This window comes from Convolutriloba macropyga, chromosome 10 (assembly GCF_964194025.1).
Source record: "Convolutriloba macropyga chromosome 10, txConMacr16.3, whole genome shotgun sequence".
NCBI classification, from domain to species: domain Eukaryota; kingdom Metazoa; phylum Xenacoelomorpha; order Acoela; family Convolutidae; genus Convolutriloba; species Convolutriloba macropyga.
In genome coordinates, this window is record NC_134477.1 from 46,843,953 (window position 1) to 46,860,164 (window position 16,212).

Genomic DNA, 16,212 nt, shown 5'->3' on the forward strand with positions numbered 1-16,212 from the left:
TCATCTGGCAAAGTAAGATGAGCCAAGACACGTCGCCTCCTCTTTCAAATGAATTAAAAATTATTTTTGTTCCAATAATGGTTTCTCGGCACTCATACTACGAGTTAACACGAAAAATTTTCAATTTTTCATGTTTTCCCATTTTGCGTTTCATTTTCTTGCCTTGTCATATTTTTGACAGATCAGATACGAAAATATGCCATAATTAAAAGGATGTGACAATTGAACAGATCTTGTTCTGTATCTTTATGCAATTTATTTGCCAATTTTGCTCGAAAACTCTGTTAAATACGTTGATTATACTTTTGCTGGTTTTCAAAAGTTGGGAGACTGTTTTTGAAGTGTTTGGTATTTTTGTTTTGCTGAATCTTTGGCTAATTTTTTTGAAAAACAGATTTTATTCAATTGAAAATGGCATTAAATAAGCTCTTCAGTACACTGAGTTTAGATTTGCCTGACTAACACATCTAAAAACTGCTGACAAAAATCTTCTTTAACTAAGCAGAGGGTTAGCTTTACTTGCACTGTATCAGAGTTGTTCTTGAAGTAAAGTTTTGCTGCTTTTTTATAATAAAACTCAATAAATACGATAATTATTCAAAAATGCATCATTTTATTTTGATGTTTTGATTTTTTCTTGTCAATCTATCTATCCATATCTGAAAAAATTTGACAAATTACATATTTCTAGCTGAAAATGCACTAAATAGCAATTGCGTGGCTAGTTTTGGTCGAAATGTTTTTCTACTGTCCAAATATAACTCATATTTTAATCAGTCGCTAAATTTTTTAAAAAAGGTTTTGTCGTTTTTAATCTTTTTTAAGGTAAACATAGGACAAAACAATTTAATCCGAAGCTTAAAGATAAGAGGTCCATTTCGCTTACTAAATATTTTCGAAGAAAGCTCTCCAGTCAAAATTTTAAGAGCGTATTGATTTTTTAAAATTTTTGTTTTCAAAATAATATTCATAACTGTTTTGAGCTGTGCCAATTTTTCAATATTTGGTCAAATGGCAACGTAAGATGAGCAACGACAGTTCGCATCGTCTTTCAAATAATTGCAAATGTTTTTTCCAGTAATGGTTTCTCGACTTTCATACTACCAGTTCACATGAAAAACTTTCAATTTTTCATGTTTTCCCATTTTGCGTTTCTTTTTCTTGCCTTGTCATTATTTTTGACAGATCAAATACGAAATTATGCCATAATTAAAAGAATGTGACTATTGAACAGTTCTTCTTCTGTATCTTTATGCAATTTATTTGCCAGTTTTGCTCGAAAACTTTGTTAAATACGTTAATTATACTTTTGTTGGTTTTCAAAAGATGGGAGACTGTTTTTGAAGTGTTTGATGTTTTTGTTTTGCTGAATCTTTGGCTAATTTTTTTGAAAAACAGATTTTATTCAATTGAAAATGGCATTAAATAAGCTCTTCAGTACACTGAGTTTCGATTTGCCAGACTAACACATCTAAAAACTGCTGACAAAAATCTTCTTTAACTGAGCAGAGGGTTAGCTTTACTTGCACTGTATCAGAGTTGTTCTTGAAGTAAAGTTTTGCTGCTTTTTTCATAATAAAACTCAATAAATACGATAATTATTCAAAAATGCATCATTTTCTTTTGATGCTTTGATTTTTTCTTGTCAATCTATCTATCCATATCTAAAAAAATTTGACAAATTATATATTTTTAGCTGAAAATGCACTATATAGCAGTTGCGTGGCTGGTTTTGGTCGAAATGTTTTTCTACTGTCCAAATATAACTCATATTTTAATCAGTCGCTAAGTTTTTTGAAAAAAAAGTTTTGTCCTTTTTAATCTCTTTTAAGGTAAACATAGGACAAAACAATTTAATCCAAAGCTTAAAGATAAGAGGTCCATTTCGCTTACTAAATATTTTCAAAGAAAGCTCTCCAGTCAAAATTTTAAGAGCGTATTGATTTTTAAAATTTTTTTTCAAAATAATATTCATAATTGTTTTGAGCTGTGCCAATTTTTTCATATTTGGTCATCTGGCAAGGTAAGATGAGCAACGACAGGTCGCATCGTCTTTCAAATAATTGCAAATTTTTTTTCCAGTAATGGTTTCTCGACTTTCATACTACGAGTTCACATGAAAAACTTTCAATTTTTCATGTTTTCCCATTTTGCGTTTCTTTTTCTTGCCTTGTCATATTTTTGACAGATCAAATACGAAATTATGCCATAATTAAAAGAATGTGACTATTGGACAGATCTTAATCTGTATCTTTATGCAACTTATTTCCCAATTTTGCTCGAAAACTTTGTTAAATACGTTAATTATACTTTTGTTGGTTTTCAAAAGATGGGAGACTGTTTTTGAAGTGTTTGATATTTTTGTTTTGCTGAATTTTTGGCTTTTTTTTCAAAATCAGAATTTATTCATTTAAAAATGGCATCAAATAAACTCTTCAGTCCACTGTGTTTCGATTTGCCAGACTAACACATCTAAAAACTGCTGACATATCTGAAAACTGCTGACAAAAATCTGCTTTATCTAAGCAGAGGGTTAGCTTTACTTGAACTTCAGCAGAGTTGTTCTTGAAGTAAAATTTTGCTTTGTTTTTGCTAATTAAACTCAATAATTACGATAATTATTCAAAAATGCATCATTTTCTTTGATGCTCTGATTTTTTCTTGTCAATCTATCTATCCATATCTTAAAAAAATGACAAATTACCTGTTTCTATCGGAAGATGTATTAAATAGCAATGGCTTGGCTCGTTTTGGTCGAATTGTTTTTCTACTGCCCACATATATCCGGCATTTTAATCAGTCGCTGAGTTTTTTAAGAAAGGTTTTGTCTTTTTCAATCTTTTTCAAGGTAATTATAGGACAAAACAATTTGATCCCAAGCTCACTGATGAGAACTTCAATTCTCTTACTAAATATTTTCAAAGAAAGTTCTTAGTCAAAAGCTTATGTGCGTTTTGATTTTTTAATACTTGTTTTCAAAATTTAAAACTTTTTTGAGCTGTGCTACTTTTCTCATATTTGGTCAACTGGCAACGTAAGATGAGCAAAGACAGGTCGCATCGCTTTTCAAATGAAACGAAAATTATTCTTTTTCCAGTAATGGTTTCTCGGCTTTCGTACTACGAGTTAACAGGAAAAACTTTCATTTTTTCAGGTTTTCTTATTTTGCGTTTCTTTTTCTTGCCTTGTCATATTTTTGACAGATCAGATACCAAATTATGCCATACTTATAGGAATGTTACAGTTTAACAGATTTTTTCTCAATGGATAGATTACGTTTCTGCACGGCTCCCACGCCGTATTCTTGAAGAACTGAAAAGAATTTTGCATTTTTTTCTTTTCTGTAGTCGTATTAAAAGTTATGGATAATGACGGGTTTTAGCGATTTCCCTTGGATGAACGAAAGATTCCATTAATCGATTTCATTTCATAGCCAATTTTTTAAGCCTTTTAAATCTGTGTACTTTTATGTTTTTCAAACAAAAGTACACATATTTATTAACTTTTCATTCTGTGTTTTTTTCGTCTAGTTGTAAACTAGTCTAGATAGATTGCAGGTCATATACTATTTTTGCGCTGAAAAAAATCACTAGAGTTCTCTTATGCTTTTGGAATTGGTTAATGTGATTAAACTTGATTGTTAAATTCAGTTGACAGCTAACTTTTGGTTGAACTTGAAGCTAATTGTTTCAAAAATTGCGGTTGCATTCGCAACCTTTTTTTCTCTTTTTTATGTACTTGTTACCTAATCTCAAATTCAGATTTACCATATCACAATCAGAATAGTTGAATAGTTTTCAAAGAGGCCGCAATTGATTTTATCTTCTTTACGGAATAAATTATGATCCTATCGTCTTCGACACCGTTTTGTCGCTAAATTTAATTGATTATTTGTTTTTGTCAGTGTTTGTTGTTTGTTTTTACAGACCTACGACAAATCTGTATAAATGCATGTCTCAATAAAATCGTATAGAGGTATGCGTGAAGAAAAAGTTATTTAAGTATTTCAATTGAGATCTATTGTTTTCCTTATTTGAAGTTATTTGCTTGCAAAATACAAACATTTTTTTTACTTTGACGCATTTGTTATTGTTTGTCTACGTTAATGAGTCTCAATACTGACTGGTCCATTTTTTTTTCCTCGTGAAGTGCAAACTATTTTGATTAGTTTGGATTTCATTTGACGCTCTTTCGGCTTTGCTGTTAAGTAACTTTTTTGGATGTAATTAATATTTGTTGTCATATTTTGATTTTGATTGTCTGTCTTGTGTAAGACAAAAAATCGTTCTGAAAAAATTAGCTTCAGGAATTGGAACGACTTCTTTTTAACACCTGAAATTTATTGTCAACCTTTTTTTTACTGTTTTTCAATTTTTGCTTCTCTTTGTATCTTATTTATCAAGATTCATGTAGACGGGAGCTAAGTTGATTCATAGGCACTGGCAGGAATTTTTTTGATGAAGACATTAGTGCTTTAATTTTTTTTAGAAATTTGGCAACAAATTTAGCAATTCCTAAATATGCTTTTTTCGACAGCTTTTGCTATTTTCGCGTTGTCAAGCTCAGAACAGTAATTCACTTTCAGCGCTTCAAAGCTTTTCATGTCTTCATTGTAGCAAATCATTTTGCTATGAAGATGCTAATTTCGACAAGAGATATTTGTGCTAGCTCTTTTATTTCTTAAGAATTTTTTGTCTCCGCTTGTCTCGCATGACGCAAGTTAGTTTTCCACACGATATCAAGTTATCTATTCTTGCGTTCTCTTGTTGGTAGAAATCATTGGTCACCCCAGAAAATTCCGAAGTTAAAGGCTTTTAATGATAGTTTCCTCAACGTTTTCAAAAATTTTCTTCCGTTTGACTTTTTATTTTTCTGCTGGTTAGTTATCGATTTTCAAGATCTCTTATCAAGGCTTTTAATTGTATCTCTGGACTTGCATGCTACGCTTTTTGTCTTTTCTCAAATTGTCCAGGTATTTTCATTATTCAATCAGAAGTACACGATGTCAATAAAGATCAAGGCTAGAAAGTTGTGATCATATTGGCATAATTTTTTCAATTCTTATTTCAATATACAGGCTCTGTCTGCCCCCCCCCTCCCTCCCTCCCCCATTCTATCTCCTTCGACTTTTCCGGTTCCTACTCCCACCTACCCTTACCCCCTCCTCATCTCACCAATCTATTAATTCCGTCTCAACCTACGCCCCATCCTATGTTCAAAACTCATTAAGCCCAAATCCAGCAAGTTCTGTAGAAGTACCTAAAAAATTAAGGGCCATTAGTATGATCATAAGTGAGTGGTTCGAATAAGGTTGCTGAAAACACTCGACAAGGCACCAGACACCCCCCCCCCCCCTAATTTACCCCTCGTAACTTTCCGTTCACCCGCTGAAGCAAGGCTGACTGACATCGAGCTAGCTCTACCAAAGACAAAACTTCACGACTAGTTTGATAGAAATTCAACAAAATTAAGCTGGTCTGTATTATCTTGGTTGATGATTGGAAAAAAAATTCTCAAGCAACCTTTTAGATTACCACTTGAAATTAGATAAATTCTGGCCTTATACTTTTTGTTAAATAAACTCATAGTTATAAACTTTTTAAATGGCCCTAAAACTTTCAAAGTTTATATTATTAGAGGAATATTGCGGAAAAAAGTTGATCGCGATTTATAAAGCTGATTTTTGTAGTATAAAAGTACCTTTCCGGTGTATCTGCTGAGAGCTCTTGAGAGTTCTGATACATTTGTAGTAGAGGAATCCAGATAAAAGAATGGTCGGCACGTGTGCGCAAGGAACTCGTCCAAAATGCTCAATCCAGTGGGAATGTTTGCGATAGCAATGATAGCAGCTGTCCAAGAACGTATCCAAGTCCTAAGCAGAGGAAAAGCTATCAACAATTGTTTTTTGTTAATTGCTCTTGTTGGAGCTGAGCTCGCTTAGCTTGCGTAGGCGGGAAAATAGAAACAAAACACTTTCTGTTGTCCTAGTCATTTAATAAGTTATAGTTATAGTTCTAGTTCTAGCTAAAGTTTGTCACGTGAGAGAAAAGAGAAAAGGGGAAATAACAAAAAGCAACACACAGAACTCAACGTAGCAGCCGCAGAAAACGGCTGAAAGTATAACTCAGCAAAATATTGCAAAACAATTTGTCTTGAGCAGTAAATAACGTGTTACTGTGTCTTGAACTAGAAATATTCCTGAGCAGTAAATTGTTACTGTGTCTTGTATTCAAAATATTATTCTTGAGCAGTAAATTCTGTTACTGTGTCTTGCATCAACGAATTATTGGAGCTGAAATTCACCTGTTACAACCCCAACTTCTGGTATTCTCAACTGGTGAGTACAAACAGCAAAAGCCAACTTAAGTTTAAATTTAAATATTTTTGAACAAACAGGTCTTAGACATATATCATTGTCTTCAATTTTTTTTTCTATCGGTTTGAACTGGTATACATAAAGAGATCCCGTATTGTGTGATCTGTAGCAATCCTGTTCAAATTGATAGTTGAAAAAACTAAGATCAGCGAATAGTTACGAACTAAAATGGTTAATGCAACGGTAAGTACAGCAGAACGGATATACAGTTACAAAAGCAAACTGCATAAACGAAGTATCCGGACAGATTTTGTAACAACTCAGAACGAACTTGGCGGTGTAAAACTTTCTTTGTGAAACACAAGGAGAGCAGCCGTTACATTTGTTCCGCCGACCCGGACAGTGGAATAAACTGCTGTCCAACCCAACAGTCGAAGTGACAAAGTCATCGACGAACGATAACAAAACCCAACGATCAATTCAACAACGCCAAGCCAATTAGGCAAAACAAATAGGAACGTTGAAAAGCAAAACTCAATTAAAACAAACAAACAAAGGAGCTGTAGAGTTTCAAGCTGCAGTCCCGAAGCACACAAGAAGTGACTTCGTCACAGAGTCAAAGCATTTTGGATCGACAGATCAACAACTTGCAAAACAACTGGTTTGAGAAACAAAAAAAGGTTTTGAGCTCATTAAGTATCGAGATCGACCAAGCAAGCTCAAGACTCTTTATCAGCAGATACTCCAATTGAACGACAAAGTTCAAAAACTCGTGAATAAGAAAGCTGAGACTCTCCGAGACCCAGATATTTCTATAAAACGCAAAGTCAAGACAGAAAAATACTTTCAATATTTGAACGCAGAGTGGTTACCGTATATCCACGGAGAAACAAACATGACGGATCAACAGAATCAAACTGTTTAATTGACAAGCGATGCAGAACCAACTGCCGCTATGAATTCATAGCAGCCCCTAGTATTCGAAGTAGATCACCATTCAATTGGAAAACCCCGAAGAACAAAGATGTTTCCGGTTGGCTCGATAACTCGTATAAATTATCCAACTTTCCCGATTATAGTTTAGAGCGTGCGAAAACCAGGATTGACAACAATTATCCCAGGGTAAGCTTCAATCGCGAAGGTGTACTTAAGTCACGGTCACCAAGTGGAGAGCGTGCCAGCGCAGCCTGGGAACAAGACAAGTTTAAGCGCAATAAACCAAGCAGTAGTAGTCACCTACCTAAGTTGAAGTTGAGTTTTTTCGACGGAAACACCCTAGAGTGACCGGAGTGGTCGAATATGTTCAAAGCAACGGTTCAATATCGCGATATACCCGACTCAGAGAAAATGAGCCACTTGAAAACTTTGTTGACAGGTAAAGCAAAGTCAGCTTTATCAGGAATGGGCTATTCGTGAGAGTTCTACGCTCAAGCGTGGGAACTCCTGGGACGGAAGTTTGGGCGACCTTATCTAATTGTCGACGCTCAGCTTAACATATTGCGCAAACATCAACCAGTTCGAATGCACGACTCAACGACTATAATTAATTACTCAATACCAATCAGCAACCTAGTTATTGTACTAAAGCAATACCATTATGAGGGCGACCTGCGTTCAAGTTCAACACTGCAAGTGGCAATTGAAAACTTGCCCCCAAACTTGAAAGAAAAGTGGTTCTTCTTCGTTGACGAGTGTCAAGAAGATAGACGCGATCTCACTCTCCCTGAAAAATGGTTAGCTCGAATGGCTTTTGTCCATGAAGGAATGCCATCAACCAAGAGCGAACGAAAGGAAGATGATCAGCAAAACGCTAACAAGGGAAAACGATTCTCAAAATCGTCAAATACTTGTGCGAGTTCGAAACGAAACAATTGCAAAACAACAACTGTCCACTAGCGGATGGCACTCATAAAATATGGAACTGTCCAATATTTAAGAGTATGAATGCCACCGATCGCTAGGCGGCAGTGAGAAAAGAACGCTTATTTTATGGATGTCTAGGGAAAGGGCATGCAATCAAAGATTGTAAAGTCCACCCGTGCGGTATATATGGATGTACCAAAAAGCACAACAGATTGCTACACTCAGAAAACCAACTGGACGAGGGTAGTCACACAGTTAATGTAAGCGCAGCAACAACCAACCAGAGTAACCAAATTACTAGTTTTCTTCAAATAGTTCCGGTATCGGTTCAGAGTGGTGGTAAGAGGTTGACTACCTACTCTTTCCTCGATAGTGGGTCAATAGTATCATTCATCGATCAAAGTGTCAAGGATCAACTACAAGGCAAAGGCACGGACGTTACCTTGAATATAGCTGGAATACATGGGACGCAAGATCTGAGGACAGAAAAGGTTCCTATCTTAATAAAGGGACTACATTCAAAGGTGTGTTCGATTGAAGCGTTTGCACACCCATCAATCTCGTTGGGAAACACGACATATGATTACAAGGAACTGAAGAACAACTTCAGACACCTGAATGTTCTCACTAACAAAAAATTCAATTTGATGGAAGTAAGCATCATAATTGGACAAGATGCCTACAAAATTCAACGTCCATTGGACTATAAGATTGGAACACAGAGTGAGCCTTTCGCCGTCTTAACAGATTTAGGATGGGTAGTCAGTGGTCCCATGACAGGCAAGAAAAGTCAAAATGTTTGTCATTTTGCCTTCACAGAAGATGTGAAAGTGGCAAAAAAATATCCAATCATGGTGGGACATAGAAACTTATGCTTGCAAAAGAAATGTTGTAAGTCAATCAAAGAAAGAGCAACAAGCTCAGAAGTTTCTAGAGAGCACTACAAAGTTTACAGGCGAGCAGTACGAAGTGGGCATGCTCTGGAACGAACCAGAAACCAATCTTCCAAACAATTACAGCTCGGCCCTTGGTCAGCTCTACTCACTGGAACGAAGATTCCAACGAGACCCAAATTTACAAGAATTGTATCAACAATCAATTGATACAGATGTTGAAAAGGGATTTGTGAAGATCCCCGGTAAATCGGAAGTCAAAGGTACTTTCGGAAAGGAATGGTATTTGCCACACCACCCAGTACTAAACCCCAACAAACCGGGTAAAGTTCGCCGTGTTTGCAACGCTGCAGCAAAATACAAAGATATATGCCTAAATGACAAGTTGTTAGCCGGAGCCGATCTACTGCACGGATTGTTAGGAACAATATTCAGATTTCGAGAAGGGCCAATAGCCCTAACCGCAGATATTGAATCAATGTTTCTGCAAGTGCAAGTTCCTGAACGGGATAAAAGCTGCTTGAGATTCCTGTGGCGACCAACAGTGAACGAACCTGTGCAAATTTACGAGTATCAACGTCATGTTTTCGGAGCAAAGAGTTCACCAACATGTGCCAACTACGCTCTGACGCGAGTAGCCATCGATAACGAGGACGAGTTCCCAATTGCAGCAAAAACAATCCAAAACAAAGTCTACATGGACGATTTCATCAAGTCAGTCGAAACACCTGAAGAAGCAATCAAGGTTTTCAAACAACTGCAACCTCTTCTCTCTAAACATGGATTTGAGCTGAGGAAGTGGATCACCAACAGCGACGTGGTAACCAACGCAATCCTAGAGGACTTAAGATCAATCAGCAACACAAAGCAGGTCGAAATAGAACCCAGCGAGGAAGGTTCATCCGTGCTTGGACTTCAGTGGACAATTATCGATGATAGTCTACAGTTTTGTAGAGGTACAAGCAAAGAAGTTGAGACCCCAATCACCCAACGGAGATCTTATCTCTAATTTCTTCAGTGTTTGATCCTCTTGGACTGTTTGCACCATTCAGTGTTCATATGAGACGACTCCTGAAGAGCATCTGGCCAAAAATGGACAACATTGGGACCACTCAGTAGAACCTAACGAAGAAGAAGAGTTTCTGAAATGGATGGCGCAGCTTCCAGAAGTAGCAAAAACCAGCATTGATAGAAGATACTTCAGCACAGCCAAGGACAAATGGGAACTTCATGTGTTCGCCGACGCATCTGAAGACACAATGTGCGCAGCTGCATACCTACGTTCAAAGCCCAAAGAATACTCAGCAGACTTTGCATTTGTAATTGGAAAGTGCAGAGTCGCACCGATGCGAGACACCTTTCCATACCACGCTTGCAACTACAAGCAGCAGTGATGGCGGTGAGACTTAAAGAACAGATAGTGAAAGAACACGAAACGAAGATTTACAATTGCAACTTTTGGTCAGACTCCACTACTGATCTGCAATGGATTCATAGCTCCCACCGTAAGCAACAGGTGTTTGTTGCAAACAGAGTGGCTGAGATTTTGGACACAAATAATGTTTCACAGTGGCATCATGTGAGTGGTATTAACAATCCAACTGATATCGGCACACGAGCGATCAATGTTGACGAACTTAAGAGAAGTGAATGGCTCACTGGGCCGGCCTGGTTGAAGGAACGAGAAAACGAATGGCCTGAACAGGTGAATTTAACATTTGCTTAAGACGAACAAAACGACTAAATGGTCTTCTCAGCAAAGGTTGAAGAGAAGAAGCTGATAATTCAGTGGGAACAATTCAGTAATTTGAATCGAGTTGTAAATACAATGGCATACGTACAGCGCGTATTTAGGAAACACAAACCGGCAACAAAAACACTAAGTGTTGAAGAAAGAGAGGGTGCACAAGCAGGCATCTTCAGACTACTGCAGCAAGAACAGTTTGCTGAAGAGATGAAATCTCTCAAAGCTGAAAAGGAAATTCCAAAAACCAGCAAAATCCTCCAGTTCTCACCAATCAGAGACCAGCAAGGACTTTTTCGTGCCCAAGGCAGAATAGGTAAAAGTTAATTGAGCTTCGAAACGAAGCATCCAATACCGTTACATCGGAAGCACCATGTAGTTGAACTATTCTTGCAAAATGAACATAAGAATAGTCATCACGAAGGTACTGAACATGTCAGAAACACAGTTCAGCAGAATTTCTGGATCCCAGGCATTCGAAATGCTTTGAGATCGATCAAAAACAAATGCATTAGATGTCGAAAGGGAAGAGCCCAAACAAAGACACCAGTAATGGCAGATCTACCTGAAGAACGATTAGTCGCATCAACAGTGTTCGCGAATGTGGGCGTAGACTATTTCGGACCATTCACAGTAAAGATTGGTCGAAGAAACGAAAAGCGTTGGTGCTGTCTGATCGCATGCCTTATTGTACGTGCGGTACATATAGAGATTGTACCAAAACTAGACACTATTTGTTGTCTGAACGCAATTATGCGATTCATTGCACGAAGAGGCAAACCGGTCAAAATGATTAGCGATAACGGGACAAATTTCGTTGGAGCTGAAAAAGAACTGGCAGAGTATATAGCAGCATGGAACAAGAGGTAAATTGAAGAACATCTGATTCAACAAGGTAGCAGATGGAAGTTCAACCCACCTGCAGCACCATACATTGGAGGAGTGTGGGAATGACTGTTTAGGAGTTGCAATAAGGCAATGTTTGCAGTGCTGGGCAATCGATCAGTCACGGAAGATGTTCTGTCAACCACGATGTGTCTTGTTGAACAGACGCTGAATGCTAGACCGCTGACACAGGTCAGTTCTGATGCTACCAATTTAGAAGCTATTACTCCAAACCATTTCCTACTTGGCAACAAGAACCTTTGTTTACCGTATCTATCAGGTGCACAGCAATTTGTTGATCATAGAAAGCTCCTCCGACAAACGCAAGCTTACGCAGACCTGATCTGGGACAGATTCCGCAAAGAGTAATTGCCAACGTTGAATAGTCGAAAGAAATGACAGACCACAACGGACAGAAGTCATCTTGTGTGGTTAGTGGAAGACAATGACAAACGTGGATATTACGATCTAGGTCGAATAACTTATAGTTATAGTTCTAGTTCTAGTTACAGTCTGTCACGTGAGAAAAAAAGAGAAAAGGGGAAATAACATAAAGCAACACATAGAACTCAACGTAGCAGCCGCAGAAAACGGCTGAAAGTATAACTCAGCAAAATATTGCAAAACAAATTGTCTTGAGCAGTAAATAACGTGTTACTGTGTCTTGAACTAGAAATATTCCTGAGCATTAAACTGTTACTGTGTCTTGTATTCAAAATATTATTCTAGAGCAGTAAATTCTGTTAGTGTGTCTTGCATCAACGAATAATTGGAGCTGAAATTCAACTGTTACAACCCCAACTTATGGTATTCTCAACTAGTGAGTACAAACAGCAAAAACCAACTTAAGTTTAAGTTTAAGTAATTTTGCACAAAAAGGTCTTAGACGTATATCTTTGTCTTCGATTTTTTTTTCTATCAGATTGAACTGGTATACATAAAGAGATCCCGTATTGTGTGATCTGTAGCAATCCAGTTCAAATTGATAGTTGAAAAAACTAAGATCAGCGAATAGTTACGAACTAAAATAGTTAATGCAACGGTAAGTACAGCAGAACGGATATACAGTTACAAAAGCAAACTGCATAAACGAATTATCCGGACAGATTTTGTAATTACTCAGAACGAACTGGGGGCTGTAAAACTTTCTTTGTGAAACACAAGGAGAGCAGCCGTTACAGCCCTTGGATGAAGTTCATAGCAATTATTGTAAACGTGTTAGTCTTCTTTATGTAACTTTTTCGCTTGACCATTTTGCGCTTTTCTTCTAGAACATTCTTTGACTTTCTCACGTGACTTTTTCACGCTTTCGATCTTCGTTTTGGAGTGCTCTCTATTATTCTCACTCCGAAGTAAAGCTTGTTGCTAAAACAAACCGATTGCAGCATAGCGAGAACAAGGGCCTATTAACCGAATGGGCAATGCTTTTGGTCAGGTAGAGGGAGGTAAATGGTTTGAATCCAGGCGTGGTAAAATATTTTTGCACCTTTAAAGAAAAATTTATTTACAATTAATTGCCTCGCCTGTCGTTCAAGCGCAATTCTTCCACGACATTGGACGGTTTATTTTTAATAATGCTCTATTACCCTAGTCAAAGCGTTGTATTCCGACCAAAATATGATAGCAGAAAAGACAAACCGTTTTTGCTGGCTGCGCCAATTGGACCGATGGATTGATCCCATTGTCACTATTTCTGCAAGCTCAGGTGAGTATACCGATGTGACATTGATTGCAAATAATGGAAAAGAAAAACTTTTGGGCGGACTTTAAATCTCCCATTTGGTCAAAAATGGAAGCAAAGTGTGGTGTGCAACGTCAATTTCTGGCGTAATTTGCGTCTCACAATTAGTGATCAGTTTTCCGATCTATGTCACTAATCAGTTTAAGCCAAAAAATGTTTGTAAAACAATTGCCGAAATTCGATTTCGTCGCAAAAAAAAGAATTTTGACAAAGTTACGATAAAACTGTTGATATATGTGGCGTGTATACGTAACACAACAGAACTTCGATGGGCATTAAGTGAAAGAAATTTTGCTGCCACATTCTTCGCTTTTAGTTTTTTTCTGTCCAGCAATCTACATGACAAATAATACGAAGTCCCTATTTGGTGTAAGATCTAGGTTTTAATGCAGACCAGTATTTGGGCCCACTGCATTGCATTAAGGGGTACTTCTTATTTTTCAGAGTGAAGACGGCTTATCTTACACTATCAGACTAACCGACTCAGGTAAACATACAGAAGAAACTTCAATTAGTGGCGTTAAAAGTATAATGTACAAATATAACATCGTGTACAAATTGAGAAAACTGTCTGTTGTTAATTATGATAAGCAATATAAAATAGATTGAGTCCTTTTAGAGTGTGATTGGTGAAAAAATTGTAGAATATTTTTCTATCGGCTGCATACATCCGTGGTTAAAATTTCAACTCGAGCTTTCACTGCAGTGAAAACTCTTTTGGGTATTGTGTGAATTCGATAAGAGTAAGTGATCTGACTTGTGATGTCAGTAGGTGATCCACGAGAGTCCTTCATTGAGATCAGTGAAGATGCCAGCTATAGTGTATAATGGCTAGTGAAGTCCTGTCCGGGCCGGTTGTCCCCCAGTGTCTTGCAAAACTGAGACGTTCGTTTCCTTACAACTGGAGAGAGCTGTGCCTACGCGACCACTTGATTGTATTTAGAAATTCCTTTCCATCCCACTTGTTTGTACAGCTGTTTTATGAACAGCTTGCCTTCTGGTTAGCACGTAGCTTGCCTCCTTCACCCTTGTATGATTTCCAAGATATTTTTTCAACTTCAAAAGAAAATCAAAATTATACAGTTTTTAGTCTTTTAAATTTTTTGTATGATCCCTTGTATGACTACCAAGAATATGGACCTTGTATGACTACCAATAGTTCATACAAATCATATATATCCTAGTATGATTACTAAGAATCCTATATGACCTAGTACGAAATCAAAGAAAGTTGTATGATCGTTGACCCGGGTGGGTACCCTTTTAGCTACTGTGGGCTACTAATTCTCAAAATTTGTGTTCCCAAACAAGGAAAAAGGGAAAAATATGAAACGCGATTCAAGCTGAAATGAAAAAAAATAAAAAAAAGTAGATACAACAGAATAAAAGTGAATTAAAATAAAGTTTGTGAGTTTTGGGAAAAGCAAATATGGCAAGCTTTATGTGAGAAAAGCTTTGTCTCAGATTAGTGGAAACAGTGTGTCAGTCAAGTATGAGAGATGTTTTCTTATGTCAGCTGCTCAATATCAAACTCCTGAGTCTGAAATTGTTGATCACGAAAAACTCCGGGAACTCCTGATCCCGAGGAAGGCAGGCTGCATGGGCTCTAGGTTGAAAATCCGCGTTGCAACTGGGGCCGTTGCAAAGAGATGACTTAGTGTTACCTGCTCTTGTGAAAAAGAGTTGTTCGCAAGTTCATCAACGATCCCGCAACCTCACCTCAGATTAAATGATTAGTTGTTCACTCATTTTGTACCCCCTACTCGAATGCATCGAAAATACTTGATTGGGATAGGTTTAGACCGAATGGTTTTGCCGCGCACCAAAATCTTCGTCCGCTTGATTGTATATAGAGGTTCCTTTGCATCCCGCTTATTTGTGCAGTTGCTTTATGGGTTTACCAGCTTGCCTTATGGTTAGCATCCTTTTAACTACTGTGGCCAACTAATTCTCAAAATTTTGTGTTCCCAAACATGAAAAAAGAGAAAAAATATGAAATGTGATTCAAGTTGAAAGAAATAAGACTTAAAAATTAAAAAAAGTAGATTCAAATAGATTAAACGAAGGGCTGATCAATCATCTGTACCCCCTCTTGAATGCATCGAAAATACTTGACTGGGATAGGTTTAGACCCATTGGTTTGCCGAGCACGGGATAAAAAACAAAGTATTCCAATTGCGTCAACATTTCTGAGCTTAGCTTTGCAATACTCATTTATATCTGGATGGTTCATATAGTATGGGGGATATTATCTTTGTCTTCACGTGCCCTAGACGTCAAATATGGTGACGCAGGAGATCAACATCCGTTTGAACGGATTAAAAATTTAGCATTGTGTGTTGCATTTTTGGTTCTTCTCTCCAGAAGATGCAATTGATGTTTACAGTTGGATGCAGAAAACCAAGTTCTATGTATGATAAGTTATTTTCCCCATAAAGGAGACATCGAGCTATGTCTGCGTAAAGATTGTATTTACATAAACGCTGGCATCGGTAGTGAACGAAAAGTAGTATTTTGAGGTGTGCCAAAAATGCACAGTAAATTTTGAATCTAGAGGAAATGGATGCACTTGTGCGGAAGGTAAGGATCACGTCCTTCATATATATATATATATATATATATACACATATATATATATATATATATATATATATATATATATATATATATATATACATCTTCATTTTTCCTATAGTGCAACTGACATCGGTGTGCTACGTAAGTGATTTGGTAGTGCGGCAAGCACACTGGAGTTTGAGACAAAGAGGCA

The 16,212-nt window shown here is 37.1% G+C and overlaps 1 protein-coding gene across 1 annotated transcript in view; it reads right to left on the minus strand.

The window, feature by feature from the left end:
• The window catches only part of LOC142348172 (ras-related protein Rab-14-like), a 419,162-nt gene extending 413,160 nt beyond the window's left edge, over positions 1–6,002 (minus strand). The window contains exon 1 of the mRNA XM_075399404.1: positions 5,991–6,002. The gene's annotated coding sequence lies outside the window, so the exon portion shown is untranslated. The remainder of the gene's footprint in view (positions 1–5,990) is intronic.
• Positions 6,003–16,212: the final 10,210 nt, after the last annotated feature.